Raw genomic sequence first — 20,148 nt, 5'->3', positions numbered from 1 at the left:
TCAAATCTATATTGGACAAAGTGTTTGAAGTGACTTGATGCATTTAGAGTTATTCATATTTGATGAATGGAATCAAGTCATGTGCTCAAGATGGCTATGCTCAAGTGACAAGATCAATATCAATATGTTGGCACCCTTACTTGATGAAGATTGGAAGAGACGACATTAATTCAAAAGTGGTCAACTCAAGCGGTATAAATTTATTTTTCCTTTAATCTTGAGTTTAATAGGTATGTCGTACTATTAAGAGGGATGCATCATATTAATAGATAATGTTTCATAAGTGCTCAAGCCAACCCATGTGAGTTTTGAGTATTTGAGAGACAAAAGAGCTAACTAATTTCTTGCTGGTCTGGCAATACCAGACGTGTTCGGTATTTGCCCAGCAATGGTAAAATTATTGTTCTCGGGTTGGTTCATCGGGAGTTCCAATATAAGTCGGGAGTTCTAGCAATGGTCTGGAGTTCCGATGTCTCGCACTTTACCTGACTTGGAGAGTTCACTGTGGTATTCATACTGGACGTGTCCGACGACCAGAGGCCAATGGCTAGTTTTCAAATGCCTTGAGAGTTGGGAGTTCCGACGCAAGTCGGGAGTTCTGACGGTCGGAAGTTTCGACATAAGTCGGGAGTTCCGACAACTCACAAACTTCAACTCATTTACTTAGTTTTCAAATATGCTAAGGGTCAGGAGTTCCGGCATTCATCGGGAGTTCGACGCCTCACATTGACACTGTAACTTAGTTACCATTGGCGCAGTGTAAGTCATACCGGACACATCCGGTATGTCCGGTATGGCAACGGCTATAAAACGGCTAGTTTTTCCAAGGGGGTTATAAATACCCCCAAGCCTTCACCTTGGGAGGCTGCTGATTCTGCTGATACACATACATGTTTTGAGCCTTACCAACTCTCCCAAACTCTCTCTTAGTGAGTGTGTGATCCAAATAGCAAAATCCATTTGTGGGTTAAGAGAAAATTTGAAAAAGAGAGCAAGCCACCATTTGAGCACTTGTGCATATTGTCTATTTCATGATTCACATTTGTTACTCTTGGACTCTTTGGTCCTAGATGGTTAGGCGTCGCCGGAGAGCACCTGAGAGATTGTGGTGTGCCTCGGAAAGTTTATAACGGTCGATTCTGCCGCCTTAGAATCAACTAGTGGAAAAAGGAAAAGGAGTTGGAAAAGACTCTGGCTAGAGTGACCTTCGTGGTATCCTCTAGGGCTAACCTTCACTGGATCGCTCGCAGCCCCCTCAACGGAGAGTAGGACTCGAACAAGTCCAAATTTTGGTAAAACAAATATCGTGTCTCAATTTGTATTTCATTCGATATTTGTGTTGCTCTTACTCTTGTGCAGGTTATCTGTGTATATTGTCATATCTAGTAGGTACCTGTAATTTGATTTGGAGTTAGAAATCGAAAGAAGCAAGTTTAGGGTTGTTCCACTGAAACCGTGTATACTTGAAAGCATCTAGGCCCCTAGTTGGATTTCGGTGATTAATGTCAATACAAGATTACTATGACTAACGTGTGTTTTGCAGAGACAATTAAGTTAGGTCATGGTAATAGAGATCGATTGGGCAATCGAGGTTGTCATGCCCCTACGATGGAAATCGTTTCGGTTTTCAAAGGATGGACGACAAGGTTAAGGATAACTAGTTCTAAGTGTCGATTGAAGTTGGAGAGACACTTAGAGTAGTTTAGGACTTTGTTTTTTCTTTGGCCGTACTATGAAGGGGGGTATGAACGGGTAGCTTGACCTAGTTCAGTCTAGTGAGTTAGGTGTGGTGCACACTTGTTAAAACTAGCTCTAGGTAGCTCCTATGAATGCCTAAGATCCTTTGGAGCAAACTTCATTCACATATGTTCGGAAGTTGGAAGTGAATGGAGGGTCAAAACACTGACCGGACGCTGGCTCCGGTGCGACCGGACGCTGGCCGCAGGGTCCGGTCAGTTCATTTGACCAAGGGGATTAAGTCTGGTATGACCGGACGCTGGGAGGTCATGTGACCGGACGCTGAGGGCCAGCGTCCGGTCGACTCCAGTAAGGGTCCGGACTTGGAAAAGAGTGACCGGACGCGTCCGGTCAGTGTGACCGGACCCTGTGCATCCAGCGTCTGGTCGTTTACAGTAAGCATCCAAGAGCGACCGGACACGTCCGGTCGGTACTAACCGGACCCTGACAGCGTCCGGTCATCACTTGAAAACTGGTTCGCGGGTTGAACTGACCGGAGCGTCCGGTCATCACGATCGGAGCGTCCGGTCATCCCGCAGAAGCTCATAATGGTTCGTTTTTCAGGCTGGCTTATAAATAGAAGCTCCATTCATGAGTGGAGTATCTTTTGCTCATTCCAACAGCTGAGAAACACGTTTGTGAGTGCCAAGAAGAGCAAGGTCCTAGTGAGGTGTTTGTGATTCAAGAATCCAAGAGAGTAGCCTCACTAGCAAATTAAGAGTAGCAAAGTGTGCATCCATCTTCTCATTAGGCTTCGCGTGGTCAAGTGAGAGTTTGTGCTTGTTACTCTTGGTGATCGCCATCACCTAGACGGCTTGGTGGTGATTGGGAGTTTGGTGTTCATCCGGCGGAGCTTGTGGGTGACCCAACTCAAGTTGTGAGCGGTTTTGGGTGATTCGCCGCGACGGAGTGTCGAAGAATCAACCCGTAGAGAGCACTTGATCCTTGCGTGGATCAAGGGGGAGCTACACCCTTGCGCGGGTGCTCCAACGAGGACTAGTGGGGAGTGGCGACTCTTCGATACCTCGGCAAAACATCGCCGCGTTCCTCTCTCTCTCTATTTACTTTGAGCATTTACTTTGAGCAATTCAATACTTGTTTTCATTTCCATAAGAATTGCTTGCTAGAGTAAGTTTGGAACTTAGGTTGAGAGGTTGTTGTGCATTAGTTTGATATAAACACTTTTCTAGGTACAAGGGGTTAATTGGGCTATCCGTAGGATTTGATTATTGCAAGAAAATTTAGAATTAGCCCAATTCACCCCCCTCTTGGGCATCTTGATCCTTTCAATTGGTATCAGAGCCTCATGCTCACGTTTTTAAGCTTAATCGCTTAGAGCAAGATGTCTCACGGGGATGGTCCTCCTCCTATCTTTGAGGGAGATGATTTTCCATATTGGAAAATCCGCATGGAGACTTACTTAGAAGCTCTAGATGTTGGAATTCTTAGAGCCGCCTCTCAAGGGTTCCCCGCACCTAGGAATGCCGCACAACTTCAAGGCGATGAAGTAAATTATGAAAAATGGAATGCAAAGGCTCGCAACACCATCTTTAGAGGCCTTTGCAAAGATGTGTTCAATCGTGTAAGGAACCACAAAGACGCCTATGCACTATGGTCGGATGTTTGTGCGCTCCATGAGGGAACCAAGAGTGAGCATGAGGAACGCTATCATCTTGTGATTAAAAAGCTAAATTCTTTTGAGATGTTTCCCAAAGAAAGTGCTAATGAGATGTATTCTCGATTAAATGTTCTTGTAGAGGAAGTCAATGGGCTTGGACTTACTCAAATGTCACCATCCGACGTTGTGAGAAAAATCTTGAGTGTCCTCCCCATTGACAAATATGGGCACATTGTGACCGTGCTACATCAAGGTGATCTTTCCGTCGCCACACCGACACAAATCTTGGGAAAGATCAATGCTCATGAGATGTACATGCACATCACACCACAAGATGGCTCATCCTCTACAAAGAAGAAAGAGAAAGACTTAGCATTCAAAGCTAGCCAAGACAAGGGCAAAGCAAGACTTGAGTATGAGAGCTCAAGTGATGAAGATGATGAAGAAAGCCTTGCCCTCATGGTGAAAAAGACCACCAAGATGCTAAAAAGGCTAAACAAGAGTGGCATCAAATTTGATGGCAAAAAGAAGAAGTTCTTCACTAGCTCAAGAAGAAAGCCAATCTCCGAGATGGATTGCTACAATTGTGGCGAACTTGGTCATCTAGCTCATCAATGCACAAAGCCCAAGAAAGACAAGTTCAAGAACAAGGGCAAGAAAGATGATTCAAGTGATGAAGATGAAAAGAAGAAGAACAAGCCATACAAGAAGAGAGATGGCAAAAAGAGGGAGTTCTACAAGAAGAAGAAGAGTGGCAAGGCCTATATTGTCGGTGATTGGCTCACGGACATTGATTCATCAAGTGGATCATCCGATGATGATAGTGATGATGAAAAGGTGGCCGCCATTGCTATTGATCTTGCATCTTCACCACCACCATCGCCATCATCCTCTACACACCTATGCCTTATGGCCAAAGGTGAACGCAAGGTAACTAAGAGTGATGATAGTAGTGATGATGAATATGCTAGTGATGATAGTGATAGCGATGATGATGGCTCACCTACTTATGATGATCTTGTCAAAATACTTAGAAAATATACTAAGATCATTAGAAAGAGTAGAGCTACAAATGAAAAGCTTGATGCTAAAATGATTCACTCTTAGCTAAGTGTGATACATTAGAAAAGGCTAATGATGAGCTCAAGGAAACAAATGATTCTATATCATCCAAACTCAAGGAGCTCAAATCTTCTAAGAAAGAGCTTAAAGATAAAAATGATAAACTTGAGTGGGTACACAATGAGCTTATCACTAGTCACAATAAGCTAAAAGATGAATATGCAACTCTAAAGATCAATTATGATACCCTTATTATTGCACAAGAATTCTTACCAAATGAGCCACATGATGCTACTAACCATGTTGTTAAGATTGATATAGCTACCTCATGTGATGATTTAATTGATGAAAGCATTGAGCATGGATCTAGTAGCAAGGGCAAGCAAGTGGTTGAATGCAATGACTATAATGAGTATGTCAAGCTCAAGAGTAACAATGAGAAGCTCATGAAAGATCTTGAAGAGATGAAAAGTCACAACACCATTGTGCTAGAAACTCTTGATCATGACAAAGAGGTGATCCTTGAGAATGAGAAATTAAAAGAAGAAATCAAGAAACTCAAGGAAGAGAAGAACAATAATATTCTCAAGGAAGAGAACAAGAAGCTCAAGATAGAGAAAGAGCATCTCAAGGTGGGATTGAGCAAGTTTGCTAGAGGCAAGCATCTCCAAAGTGAGCTACTCATGAATACCGTCATGAAGATGGATAAAAGTGGCATTGGATATATGGCAAGTGTAGAGAAGAAGAAGGCTCAAGCTCAACACCAACAATCAAAGCCAAAGCCAAAGCCAAAGAGATGTTTTGAATGTGGACAAGAAGGCCATTTTACTCATGAGTGTCAAACTCCACCACCACAACCCTTGCCCAAGCATGCTAGACCCTTTGCTTTCAATGCTCACTACATGCTTAGAAAAGATTCGAGTGGAAAGATGAAAGTCATGTTCTTAGGTCCCCCCAACAAGAGTAGGCCTAAGAAAATTTAGGTGGCTAAGTCACTTGTTGAGAAGGTGAAGGGCCCTCAACAAGCTTGGATCCCTAAAGCTTGAATCTCTTGTGTGTAGGTGAACTACAAGACCGGTGGAAGTCATTGGGTTATTGATAGTGGTTGCACACAACATATGACCGGTGATCCTCGTATGTTCACCTCACTAGATGAAGAGGTAGATGGACAAGAGAAAATAACATTTGGAGATAATTCAAAGGGCAAGGTCAAAGGATTGGGCAAAGTGGCAATATCAAATGATCATTCCATCTCAAATGTGCTCTATGTTGCTTCATTGAGTTTCAACTTGCTATCCGTTGGTCAATTGTGTGATCTTGGCTTCCAATGCTTGTTCACCGAGAAGGAGGTGGTTGTATCTAAGGTAGATGACAATCAAGTGATATTCAATGGATTTAGATACAACAACCTATATCTAGTTGACTTCACCTCCGAAGATGCAAACTTGAAGACTTGCCTATTCACCAAAACAACACTTGGGTGGCTATGGCATAGAAGACTTGCTCATGTTGGGATGAGCTCACTCAAGAAGCTTATGAAGAATGATTTGGTGAGAGGGTTGAAGGATGTGAAGTTTGAGAAGGACAAGCTTTGTAGTGCATGTCAAGCCGGCAAGCAAGTTGCAAACACTCATCCAACCAAAGCTTTCATGTCAACCACAAGAGTGCTAGAACTCCTACACATGGATTTATTTGGACCAACAACATATAAGAGTTTGGGAGGAAATCTCTATTGTCTTGTGATTGTGGATGACTATTCAAGATATACATGGGTGTTCTTCCTTCATGATAAATCCGAAGTTGCATCTTGTTTCAAGAAGTTTGCCAAGAGAGCACAAAATGAATTTGAAGTGAAGCTCAAGAAGATAAGAAGTGACAATGGCAAAGAGTTTGACAACATAAACATAGAAGCTTATTGTGATGAAGTTGGAATCAAACATGAAGTCTCCACAACCTATACTCCTCAACAAAATGGTGTAGTTGAGAGGAAGAACCGGACTTTGATCACACTTGCAAGGACAATGCTAGATGAGTACAACACCCCCGAAGCTCTATGGGCGGAAGCAATCAACACCGCATGTTATGCATCCAACCGCCTATTTCTTCAAAAGTTCCTTGTCAAGACACCATATGAGTTGCTCAATGGGAAGAAGCCAGACGTCTCCTTCTTTAGGGTGTTTGGTTGCAAGTGCTACATCTACAAGAAGCGGCAACACCTAGGGAAGTTTCAAAGGCGTTGTGATATAGGTTTTCTTGTTGGTTACTCATCGAAGTCCAAAGCATATAGAGTATTTAATCATGCCACCGGCTTGGTTGAAGAAACATATGATGTGGAATTTGATGAATCTAACGGCTCCCAAGGAGCACATGAGAATCTTGATGATGTAGGTGATGAACCATTGAGGGAGGCTATGAAGAATATTCCAGTGGGAGACATCAAGCCAAAAGATGATGAAGATGATGTACAAGTCATTAACCAACCCTCTTCATCAAATGTACCACAAGATGGTGATAAAGTTGGGAGAGTAGAAAATGAAGATACTCACATCTCCCATGAGCAAATGGTGGTACAAGCACAAGATGTTGATGCTCCACAACCTCCTCCTCAAGTGGTCAATAGAAGAAATACACCTCTCCTACAAGATCATCCACAAGATCTCATCATAGGGAGTCCAACAAAGGGGGTGATGACTAGATCTCAAAAACTTACCTCATTTATTGCTCATCACTCTTTTATCTCTTGCTATGAGCCTACCAAGGTAGAAGAAGCTCTAAAAGATCCGGATTGGATCAATGCCATGCATGAAGAGTTGAACAACTTCACTCGCAATGAAGTATGGAATCTTGAAGAGCGACCAAAAGGTGCAAGAGTGATTGGAACAAAGTGGGTGTTCCGCAACAAGCAAGATGATCAAGGTGTTGTTGTGAGGAACAAGGCAAGACTAGTGGCAAAGGGGTTCTCTCAAGTTGAAGGTTTGGACTTTGGAGAAACCTTTGCACCGGTTGCAAGATTAGAAGCCATCCGTATCCTTCTTGCATATGCATCACATCATGAAATGAAACTATATCAAATGGATGTGAAAAGTGCATTCTTAAATGGCTTTATTAATGAACTAGTCTATGTTGATCAACCTCCCGGGTTTGAAAACCCTAGATACCCTAATCATGTTTATAGGTTGTCCAAGGCACTATATGGGCTTAAGCAAGCCCCAAGAGCTTGGTATGAGCGCCTTTGGGATTTCCTTATTGAGAAGGGCTTCACCATTGGGAAGGTCGACACCACACTATTCACCAAGAAGCTTGATGGGCATATCTTCATTTGTCAAGTATATGTTGATGATATTATCTTTGGATCATCAAATAAAGACTCATGCAAAGAATTTGGTGAATTGATGTCTAAGGAGTTCGAGATGTCAATGATTGGTGAGCTTACATTCTTTCTTGGTTTTTAAGTCAAGCAAATGAAAGAAGGCATCTTCATCTCTCAAGAGAAATACACAAAAGACCTTCTCAAGAGATTCAAGATGGATGAATGTAAGCCAATCAAGACCCCAATGCCTACCAATGGACATCTCGACCTAGATGAGGGAGGTAACTCGGTTGATCAAACTCTCTACCGCTCTATGATTGGTAGCTTGTTATATTTAACCGCATCTAGGCCCGACATCATGTTTAGTGTGTGTATGTGTGCTAGGTTTCAAGCTAGTCCTAAGGAAACACATTTAATTGCCGTAAAAAGAATCCTTAGGTATCTTAAGCACACTCCAAGCATTGGCCTTTGGTATCCCAAAGGAGCTTTATTTGAATTAATTGGCTATTCCAATTCGGATTACGCCGGATGCAAAGTTGATAGAAAGAGCACATCCAGAGGGTGCCATTTGCTTGGTAGATCACTTGTGTCTTGGTCCTCCAAGAAACAAAATAGTGTGGCTTTGTCCACCGCCGAAGTGGAATACATTGCCGCGGGTGCTTGTTGTGCACAAATATTATACATGAAACAAACTTTACTAGACTATGGAGTAGTTCTAGAGAAAGTACCTCTTTTGTGTGATAATGAAAGTGCGGTGAAACTTGCAAATAATCCGGTTCAACACTCTCGCACCAAGCATATAGATATCCGCCATCACTTTCTAAGAGATCATGTAGCTAAAAATGATATATCACTAGAAGGTGTAAGATCCGAAGATCAATTAGCGGATATCTTCACTAAACCGCTAGATGAAGCTACATTTTGTAGATTGCGGAACGAGCTCAATGTACTTGATTTTAGTAACTTCACAAAAAATTGAGCTTGTGTTGTCTCTTGCATTCATTGTAATATACAACATGTTTAATTTGTGGAAATGCATATAGGGCTTGTCTAACATGGTTAAGATAACCGCCGAAAAGCGTGTGAAGAAGCTTAACCTTGGATCAAACTTGACAAGCAACTAGATTTACTTATAAGCATTACATATGCATAATTGTTGTTTTGTCGTTTTGTTCCATTTGCCCTCTTGTTGCTTATTTTCTTAAAAAGAATTATAGCCTAAGGCAAAATACTTTGAAAAATATAAGGGTTTGAGAGAGGTCACTCACATCAGTCCCAATTGGTGTTTATTTGGATCTTATTCAAGTTGGGACTTGATTGGGAATAGGCAGCGCGAAGGGAGTTTGAAGATTTACTAGAAAAGGTGCACCGAACGCTGCACCGGACGCTGCTGTCCAGTGTCCGGTCAGTTCACAGGGGGTGAACTGCTGTTGAAGGAGTGACCGGACGCTGCGTCTGTGCGTCCGGTCAGAAAGGGTTCAGCGTCCGGTCGATTGGAGGAAGATCAAATTGTACTGACCGGACCCTGCCTGCGTCCGGTCATGGACCACCGGACGCGTCCGGTCCAAATTCCAGAGGATTTGGACCTCTCTGGAATCGACCGGACACTGGGTGGTAGCGTCCTGTCGCTACCACCGGAGCGTCCGGTCAGTGGATCTCGCGCGACTTCAAGCCTCTTTTCCCATTTCCTTTTCTGTCGCGTTTCGGGGGTTATATATCTGGATCTTCTTTTCTTCCTTGACCTCAGCCTGAGCCGCCGCCGTGCCCTAGCCCAAGCCACCAAGCCGCGCCGCCGCTGCCTTGCCGAAGTCGCCGCCATCCTTTGCGCCACCACGCTCGCCCCCCTTGCCAGCCACGCGCCGCCGCAGCCTAGCCGCGCGCCACCTGCTCCGGTCAGCTTGCGCCCGCGCCTCTGTGCGCCTGCCTAACCGCGCCGTCGTGCCTTCGCAGCCGAGCCACCGCGCCAGCTCACCTTTGCAGCACCACACCAGCCACCTCGCACCGAAGCTCATCGTTCCACCGTTGCCAGGCTGCCCGTCTACACGCCAAGTGCTCTTGCCCTATCCTCCCATTGGTTGGTAAGGCGAGTTCTGCATTTCAATCTTGATCTCCAATTGTGATCTAGATCAATTCTAAATGCACTGGTTTCCAATTGCATTCAGGGCGTTTGACCTAACCCTAGCCCGGTTCCGAGGATCCCCCGCGTGACATCTTATCTCTTCTCGGTTCGCTGTTTGTCAGGTAGAAAGCCATTCGATTCAATTTCGCATCTACATTGCTTTCTCTGCTAGGGTTTCATATCTATTAGACATATGGTATTTATTTGTATATCCATCTATTCTATCGTGCAGCGAGTCGGTTCCGTTGTGGTTCAATTGGCAGTTGGCAATCAACTCGGAGCCAAGCTCGCGAGTAAGGATCGAGGCCAAGCCTCGAAAGCGGCAGTATTGACAGTTGATCTCCATCAGCGGTAGTTCACCATCTTGTCAGCTCAGATGGCTCGCACCAAGAATGTTGGTGGTGGCTCAGGTGATGATGATCGGAGGCCCCCGCCTCGTCAGCCAGCTGGATCTAAAGGCAAGTCAACCAAGCAGGTACGGAAGTACCCCGACGCAGAGACAGCTAGAGCAGCAGCTGTTGCAGAGGCCGCAGAGCGTGCCGAGAGAGGTGGCACCCACAGCGGAATTGTCATTGCAGATCAGCCAGTTTCACCCGCAGTCAGAGCTGCGATTGAGGAGGTTGAGCGTCATCACGGTAGTCCAGCTAGGACTGCCACGCTTGCAGGACGACGGGTTGCCATTGAGGAGGGTCCGTCAGCACAGCAGCAGCCTCCACCAGCAGAGCCTCAGCCAGCCCAGGAGACTCAGGAGAGTCAGGAGACCGAGCCGGCACCTCAGCTACGCCGCTTGAGTCGTACCAGTGCTGCAGTTCCACCGAGGCCAGCTACACAGCGCAGGGGTTCACGCCCTCCGCCCAGACCACAGGGTCCGCCTCCAGTGGTTCACCTTGACTTGAGGGCCGCTACAGCCAGGCAGGTTCAGCAGCTGCGGTTTGTTGAGTTTGAGGTCTGGTTTCCTCCGAGGAGAGATGAGAGAGCAGCTGAGGGGTTCTACACGCTACTGCAGGAGGATTTCTACAATGCATATCTAAACAGTGGGGCAGTGTTCAGATCACAGAGGGTCTGTCCGATAGAGTCCATTGTGGCAGCAGCCGGAGAGGGCATTCGGCAATATTTGTCATATTTGCCAGGACTGTCAGATCTGATTGGACGGACAGGGATATATGTACCTTCTTGGGTTCGTCAGTTTTATGCCTCACTCTACATCGATCCTCATCATAGATTCATTCACTTTGCCTTCAACGACAAAGACTATAGAGTGACGAGTAGCAGGGCCAGAGGGATACTGAGACTACAGGAGCAGCCTATAAGGATGCATGAGGTTTGCTATGGACATCAGGAGCCTCCCAGGCGTCCTCATGGAGGGTTGGTGCCCCCTACAGACTTAGTGCGCCATTGCTTCAAGGAGCCGTTTGGTGAGGGGTCGAGCAGGAACCCCAGTGACTTGACTCCTACAGCGAGGATACTAGAGGCCATCATCAGGAGGACATTGCTTCCCAGGTTGGGATACAGGGAGGGCCTGACTCGCTTACAGCTCTGGCTTCTCAATGCCATTATGCAGATGACAGTGTTTGACATCTGGGACCTCCTTCTTTCAGAGATGGAGGATACTATAGCTGAGGGATTCAAGGGTCGCAGGCAGCTTCCCTATGCTCACTGGATCACATTTCTCATCCGCAGAGTTGTGATTGATAAGCCCCCTGGCATGATGGATGAGTATACAGGTGCCACTACGGAGTTCCCAGCTTACAACCTGTCATAGAGGATCAGACACGCCACTCCTCCGGCACCCAGACAGCCTAGCCGTCGTCCCGACGTGCTAGAGTCCACAGCTCAGCAGGATGAGATCATCAGAGGGATTGCAGCCACTGAGGAGGCGGAGCTAGAGGCACAGCAGGAGGTGAGTGAGTACAGTGACAGCTCCGACGACGACTACCAGCCTATACCTCAGATGCCTCCATGCAGACACGATGTAGAGGCAGGTAGCTCCAGTTCTGCTCCACCTGCTCCACAGACAGACCCCGCTCTCATTGCTATTCTTGAGCGGATGCAGCAGGATCAGACACGACAGGCACAGGAGACAGCTACAAACTTCGCACAGTTTTAGGCTCGTCAGGACGAGTTTCAGCGGCAGCAGCAGCTCCTTCAGCACCAGCAGTTACTTATGCAGCAGCAGCTCATGGGATTCATGCAGCATGTAGTGACAGCCATTGGGATCCCTCTGCCACAGACTTCGCCCTAGCTTGCATAGCCTCCTACCACTTCGATGACTCTAGCAGTACAGCCTATCGGGCTTCAGAGTCAGGGACAGCCTCCAGCTCAGTTTCCTTCACCTCCTGTACAGGTGTCCCAGTGGTTAGCTTCACCTGGTGTAGCCCCGCAGTTCACTCCTTATCACACGGGTTTCTCACCAGAGCAGATATCCTCACTATTCATGCCTGAGTCATCAGTTTCCAGGAGTCTTGGAGCATCTTTCAGTGAGTTGACCGGCATGCCTACTCTGCCTCACATGCATACTGCCGGTCCGTCTACAGTAGCTCCAGCTATCATGACTACTCAGCGGCTCCCCTCGTCTGTCGCCTCGTCAGATCCTACGACAGACATACTTGCAGCTTCACAGGCAGCACTAGCTCAGACCCAGACCGCTTCAGCGACACTTCCTGCTTCAGAGGGTCAGTCAGTTCAAAGCTCAGGGTCAGATGATGATGGCGCCCAGTTCCATCTTGCTCCACGTACTTTAGCGCCCGACTCATCCGCTGCAGCCCCGCCGTCCGACCCCTAGGTTTTGGTGTTTGACGCCAAAGGGGGAGAGGGTTTGAGTATGTAGACTTAGGGGGAGCGAGTTTCAGGGGGAGCTAGTTATCTAGTATTAGCTTATTATACACTTTTGGAGTTTTATTTGTGTGATACACTATTACTTATGCATTCGTGTGTTTACTTTCATGCATACTCTTATTTATATGTGATAGTGCTATCTACGTGGTTGTGATATTTGACATGTGTGACTTCTACTTTGCTTTATCTCTATGTCATATCACTTGTGGAATGCTCATTTGCTTTTGCTTCCGCGTTTACACTTCGAAGCAAATGAGCTTTGTTATTGGTACTCATGCTCAATTCATATCCTTTGAGTACATTGTTTTGGCTTAGGTCATATAAGCTTGACTAACTCTTTTGTTCTTATTGACAAAAGCTTATATGAACCAAGCCCGTCAAAAACCTCACTCCATAACATACTCGAGGTGGTATTGTCATCAATCACCAAAAAGGGGGAGATTGAAAGCATCTAGGCCCCTAGTTGGATTTGGGTGTTTAATGTCAATACAAGATTACTATGACTAACGTTTGTTTTGCAGAGACAATTAAGTTAGGTCATGGTAATAGAGATCGATTGGGCAATCGAGGTTGTCATGCCCCTACGATGGAAATCGTTTCGGTTTTCAAAGGATGGACGACAAGGTTAAGGATAACTAGTTCTAAGTGTCGATTGAAGTTGGAGAGACACTTAGAGTAGTTTAGGACTTTGTTTTTCCTTTGGCCGTACTATGAAGGGGGGTATGAATGGGTAGCTTGACCTAGTTCAGTCTAGTGAGTTAGGTGTGGTGCACACTTGTTAAAACTAGCTCTAGGTAGCTCCTATGAATGCCTAAGATCCTTTGGAGCAAACTTCATTCACATATGTTCGGAAGTTGGAAGTGAATGGAGGGTCAAAACACTGACCGGACGCTGGCTCCGGTGCGACCGGACGCTGGCCGCAGGGTCCGGTCAGTTCATTTGACCAAGGGGATTAAGTCTGGTATGACCGGACGCTGGGAGGTCATGTGACCGGACACTGAGAGCCAGCGTCCGGTCGACTCCAGTAAGGGTCTAGACTTAGAAAAGAGTGACCAGACGCGTCCGGTCAGTGTGACCGGACCCTGTGCATCCAGCGTCCGGTCGTTTACAGTAAGCATCCAAGAGCGACCGGACGCGTCTGGTCGGTACTGACCGGACCCTGACAGCGTCCGGTCATCACTTGAAAACTGGTTCGCGGGTTGAACTGACCGGAGCGTCCGGTCATCACGATCGGAGCGTTCGGTCATCCCGCAGAAGCTCATAACGGTTCGTTTTTCAGGCTGGCTTATAAATAGAAGCTCTATTCATGAGTGGAGTATCTTTTGCTCATTCCAACAGCTGAGAAACACGTTTGTGAGTGCCAAGAAGGGCAAGGTCCTAGTGAGGTGTTTGTGATTCGAGAATCCAAGAGAGTAGCCTCACTAGCAAATCAAGAGTAGCAAAGTGTGCATCCATCTTCTCATTAGGCTTCGCGTGGTCAAGTGAGAGTTCGTGCTTGTTACTCTTGGTGATCGCCATCACCTAGATGGCTTGGTGGTGATTGGGAGTTTGGTGTTCACCCGGTGGAGCTTGTGGGTGACCCAACTCAAGTTGTGAGCGGTTTTGGGTGATTCGCCACGACGGAGTGTCGAAGAATCAACCCGTAGAGAGCACTTAATCCTTGCGCGGATCAAGGGGGAGCTACACCCTTGCGCGGGTGCTCCAACGAGGACTAGTGGGGAGTGGCGACTCTTCGATACCTCGGTAAAACATCACCGCGTTCCTCTCTCTCTCTATTTACTTTGAGCACTTACTTTGAGCATTTACTTTGAGCAATTCAATACTTGTTTTCATTTCCATAAGAATTGCTTGCTAGAGTAAGTTTGGAACTTAGGTTGAGAGGTTGTTGTGCATTAGTTTGATATAAACACTTTTCTAGGCACAAGGGGTTAATTGGGCTATCCGTAGGATTTGATTATTGCAAGAAAATTTAGAATTAGCCCAATTCACCCCCCTCTTGGGCATCTTGATCCTTTCAATACCGAACATGTTCGGTATAGCTATCAGACACATACGGTATTGATCACTGTGATAGGCTGTTCTACAAAACATGTGCATACTAGACACGTTCGGTATACCTATCGGACACGTCCAATATTTCCTGTGTGTGTTGAATATATTCATTCTCTGTTCTAACTTTGTATTACAGGGTTGTAACTTCTATATATATTCTTTATACCTTGTTTACTCTGTGACTAACTTGTGAGGGGTGGTACTACACTTAATTTGGTGTTTCCATTTTAGAAACTCTCTTTACTAATCGTTTCCGCATTTAAAGGTGTTAATTTTTAGAAACGCCTATTCAGCCCCCTATAGGCGGCATCTTAGGTCCTTTCACGTCGACTAGGTGAAACTAGAAAATCAAATGACTATTATTTGATTGACAGGTTATATAACATCCCTCATTTTTTATCTATTATCCCAAATCATTTTTATAGATGACAAATACTAAGCATTTTTTCTTTGACAGATTGATTCGGCTTGTTCTAACTCTACCAGTTTCGATAGCTACGTCAGAGCAGGCATTCTCTACAATGAAACTTGTGAAGACAAGACTTCGAAATAAAATGGGAGATGAATTTCTGAAAGATTGCTTGATAATATACATTGAGAAGGAGATTGCAATTGAGTTCACAACTGATACACTTATTGATAATTTCTATGATATGAAGACATGCAGAGTAAGACTAAAATGAAAAAGGTTAGTTTCTATGAATACTTTTGCTTGCAGTAACTTTTATGTAATGAAAAATATGAAACCATGACTTTATATGTGATATATTTGGTAAAGTATATCCAATCTTCATCTTCCCTAGGAGTTCGATTATAGCAATCTATTAATTAAACTTGGTTGGCCCCCTATCTAAAAATCCTGGCTCCACCACTATGCGCGCTGCACTTCCTTTCCATGCTCCACGCGGGGCCTATGCCGCCCAAGTGACAAGAGGGAAAGGGTCGGCACCTCCTTGATGCCCTACTGGCACCGAGAGGAGGACACATCGAGATGATGCGGCAGAAAGGTGGGGAATGCAACACTTGATCTACTTTTGAAACATCTAAATACAACAGTTGCAACATACGACTGAAGGCAGATGAAACACTTAAAAAACACCTGAAAAATACTTGAAAACCATTGCAACTATACGTAACATCCAAATGAAATACATGCAACATATGTGTGAAACATATGCAACATCTAAATAAACACACTTGCACATGCGTCCAGAAAACACAGATGAAACATTAGTGACATACCTTTGCAATATACGTGTACTACCATTGCAACATATGCAACATCTCGATCTACTTTTATAACATCCATCTAAAACACTTGCAACATACCTTTGGAACATCTGAAACACTCACAACATACGCTTGCAATATGCCTATGAAATAATCGCAACATGTGCAACATTCCCGATCTACTTTTGCAACATCTATATGAAACAATTGCAACATACATCTGAAACGCTCAAAGCACTCGAAACATACATGTGACATAGGGGAGGGGAAAGGCTGGGCCGGTCGATTCCAGTCGTTGGGGTCGAAAACGACGGCGGGCAGCTGTGCGCGAGCACCACCACCACCAGCGCCACCAGTACCGGGCTTGGCTCGGCGACGACGGTGGGTGATGAGGGGGGGGGGGGGCGAGGAGCACCATGGTCGCCGGGGTGAGAGAGGGCGCCGCCCGGGGTGGGGAAGGCGCCGCGCCGGGGTGAGGGAAAGCCATCCACTCCCCTGCAACATCGCCGTGCCACCTCCATGGATCTTGCTGGGTGGGGGAGAGGGCCACCGGATCTACGGCATTGGGGAGCTCCCGGTGGGTGAGGACACCGGGGTGGAGGAGGGTGCGCGCTGGGGTGGGCAAGCGAGAGAGAGAGAGAGAGCGAAGCAACAGGGAAGCACGAGAGAGAGGAGCTCGTTGGGCAGGCGGCGCGTGCGGAGCGAGGCTAGGCAGCTAGGAGTTGATTTTGTTTTTTTTATTTAGATGAGCGGCCCATGCGACAACGAGTAGAGCGAGACGTCCGACCTTCCGGACATCTTAATGCTAGCATTACCGGATTATTCAGCATGTAATGTTTGGGTCGTAAGAGATGTTTGGATCCAATGTTTAGGTCATAGGTAGGAGATGTTTGATCCAACTAGTAGATTATAGTAGTAATAGATGATTTAACTTTCTAGATATACTGTTTTACTATATATTTAGACATAGTGTATATCTAAGTATATAATAAAATTTATTTATTTATCTCTAATAATAAAAAAACAATAAATTTGGTATTTTTTTTCCCGTCCAGCCCATTCAATTTGCCCCAACCGTCCGGCTCCACTCGCTTCGATCCGGCCCACGCGGGCGGGGCGGCCGGGCCTGCGAGGCGGGGTGGCGCGGCTCGAAGGTGCTACCACAGAGGAGCCAGCCAGCTAGGCGTTGCGACTCAGAATCAGAATCCAATCGAACGAAGACACCCGCTCCGATCGGGACACGAGCTCAGATCGACAGAAAAATCGATCGGGGCACCAGCTCAGATCGGGAAAAAATCCATGGTAAGTTCTACATGAACTCAAGTTCGACACAAACTTCTTCCCTTTTTTCCTATTTATACATTATAGGGATCTCGGTTGAAAAATGTGTCATTGGGATATCTGTTTTCACAGGCTTCCAATCCTGATCTCGCCGAGCTGAACAAGTTGAGAAGTTCCTCATCTCGCCTTTGAATCCTATTCTCGCTGAGCTGGACAAGAACAAAAGCGGATCAAGCAAGGTTTGCTTCTTGGTGTGGCTATTTCATCCTCTTCACTTATTCTTCTGACGTTCTGCTGAAAGAGTAGTTCTTGAAGAAATTTTGAAGATTTTAGCATATAGGAGTATACTGAGGATTTGCTAAATTTGGACATCCATTATAGGTTCCATTCAAGTAAGCTGTTATTCCTTGATCAGACGCTCCTTTACTTGTGCAAATATGGAGGCAGCAAGCTTGTCAGCATGGGTGCTGAGAAATGGCTTGCCACTGAGATCTGGAACTCACCTGCGGAATGTTTCAGTTTGGATCTGAAAAACAAGGTTGCGTAGCCTCCTCCACAATCATGTATGTAACTTTCTTTCTCATTTTCTTCAGAAAGCACAGGTTACAAATTCTCCCCCCTTTTCCAAAATTATTAGGATTCCTGTGGTAGTTTCTAAATTGGCAGCCTCGAGGTCATGGTGCCCACTGCTGTGTTGCCTGGCATCAGCTTCCACCCCCCTGCTTTGGACTGCAGAGGGATCTGAGTCTCTGAGATGCTTATAAAGGTGTATATCTGGATGAATTTGTGTTGTTGGTATTGTTCTCTTTGCTTAGAAACAATTATTGGTCAAATTTATGTCCTAATAATTGATTTGTTTCTCAAAGGCGAAAACTGTTAATGCAGGTTGTCCATTCTGTTTTCAGTTTGCAGGCTACCAATGCAGTTCGAATTAATTATCTATTTTCTGATCCATATACATGTCCGTACCACATGAACTTTTCCCTTTACAGGGAAATTGTGGGATGGGCCTGGTATTAACTACAGTGTTTCCACATGCAAATCGGTAATATCACTTGACTATATTTGTCACAGCATATACCTGTCAAAAAATTATGATGTTGGGTTCTATAGATCAAATGGTTTTCCTTTTCTGATCTTTTCTGTTGCCGATTTTATATGCTTATTGAGAACTGCCTCATTGGCTATGGGAACCGACTTTACCGTGCATATTCTGTAAGTGTTACTTGTCAAAAAAGTTACTGTAAACTTTATAAAGAGAAATATTTGTGGATTACAAGTTTTGCTGTGTGGTTACAATATACTATATTACCTTTGTGCCAACACACTCACGGTGCAACTCGTCAGCACAACACGCCAAAGAAGTGGTTGGTTGAGCCAGCCCGGGTTCGAGTCATGGCACCAACTTCTTAAGATGAAAATCAGGGGGACGCCCCTCCCCTTGGTCAAATCTTATATTACCTTTGTGATCTGGAGAAGATGATTCTTTGCAGTTTCCTGAATGAACTGGATTCATATAATTCTATGAATGCTGCAGACAAAGGCCACCATGCTGTTCGCACAGCTCACGCTTCTTCAGGTAAGATTGCTTGGTTGCTTTTGACCAGTACGCCAACAAAGTTTGGAGCCTTTTGTTGTTTGTTTGTGGCTATATACGCAAGAGCTTCTTATCTAAACATCTGCATGAAGCTTGGGCATGGTGAGCTTTCTCTTCGCACCTTTCTTGTCAGGTAGTATAGTACCGTCGGTAGTATGCAATATGACCATGTTTGGGAGGAAATATTCTGCAAATTGTTTGCCTGAAATTCAAGTATTCAAGGGTTGTTTCTTGACCCAAGCGACCCAAGCATCCCTGGCAGATCATCCTTCGGAGAAAGCTTGGGATGCACTTGTGATTTGTTGCTTTCATGGTCATGGTGGAGTCACAAAAGATTCAGGAGAAAGCGACTGTGATATATAACTTTCTGGCCATTTCAAACTCACCTTTCTGTCTCTTTTTTTTAGAGGCGATATACATATATATTTGATATGTGATGTAACTTATGAAATTTTAAGCAATTATAATCCCTTTTGCAACAGGACTCCCTTAACTATATCCGCTTTGTAGTTTGTTGTTTTGGGTAGAAACAAATGTGGTAGCTTAGCTTTGATAAATATTTAGCAATGGTTATACTGATACTTTACTGGTTATCAGTTGACCATATTGGATGGCCATGCTTTGATTTTCTTTGGTTGCTAGTTCTGCAAGAACAATCAGTAAATGCTGGATGGATATAATGAAGTCATGAAGTAAGTTTATTTAGTGGAGTATCATGTCTTCGATGCTCAAATTGCTCGTGTGTGTCTTAGAAAAGCTTCCTACCGAATTGAGACATACACTTCATAGGAATTTTATTCCTTGTCAAGAAGTACTTCCCTAATTTGGCTCTTCAATTATACATACATCTGTTGTGCAAACTGATACTTATTGGAGTTTGACGTTTGATAACATTTTTCCTCCCGTTGCAACGCACGGGCATATTTGCTAGTGTATCTAAAAAAGCCAAAATGACTTATAATTTGGAACGGAGGGAGTAAAATAATCTGAAAGCAATGTTTTAAATAATTGTTTGGGAGGAAACTAGATCCCACTCCACTATATATATTTATAATATTAATTAGTTGAGTGCCGATGTGGTAATTGTAATCTTCCTATTAACTTGACTGTAAATTAAACACCTATTTAGCCCGTCTAATCACGTACAATTGTATTATTTCAAGTCGTTTAGACTATTTTAGACCGTTTAAATGTGTTTAACCAGACTAACCGAGGTTCTTACCGACATGGTTGACCTTTGTTTACCATTACGATGATCGGTTGGCCTTTTAGCCTACCGTTACAATGACCTCAAGACAAATCGACAC

General features: G+C 44.9%; 1 long non-coding RNA gene across 1 annotated transcript; it reads left to right on the top strand.

The window, feature by feature from the left end:
- Positions 1-17,137: 17,137 nt before the first annotated feature.
- On the top strand, positions 17,138-19,591 carry LOC136552438 (uncharacterized). The gene is made up of 3 exons (XR_010782820.1): positions 17,138-17,265; positions 17,377-17,483; positions 17,626-19,591. It is a non-coding gene; the product is annotated as an uncharacterized lncRNA (long non-coding RNA).
- The last annotated feature ends 557 nt before the right edge of the window (positions 19,592-20,148 follow it).

Source organism: Miscanthus floridulus, chromosome 4, assembly GCF_019320115.1.
Source record: "Miscanthus floridulus cultivar M001 chromosome 4, ASM1932011v1, whole genome shotgun sequence".
Classification (NCBI taxonomy): Eukaryota; Viridiplantae; Streptophyta; class Magnoliopsida; order Poales; family Poaceae; genus Miscanthus; species Miscanthus floridulus.
The sequence above is the reverse complement of the archived record's forward strand: the minus strand, read 5'-3'. Positions and strand labels throughout refer to the sequence as shown.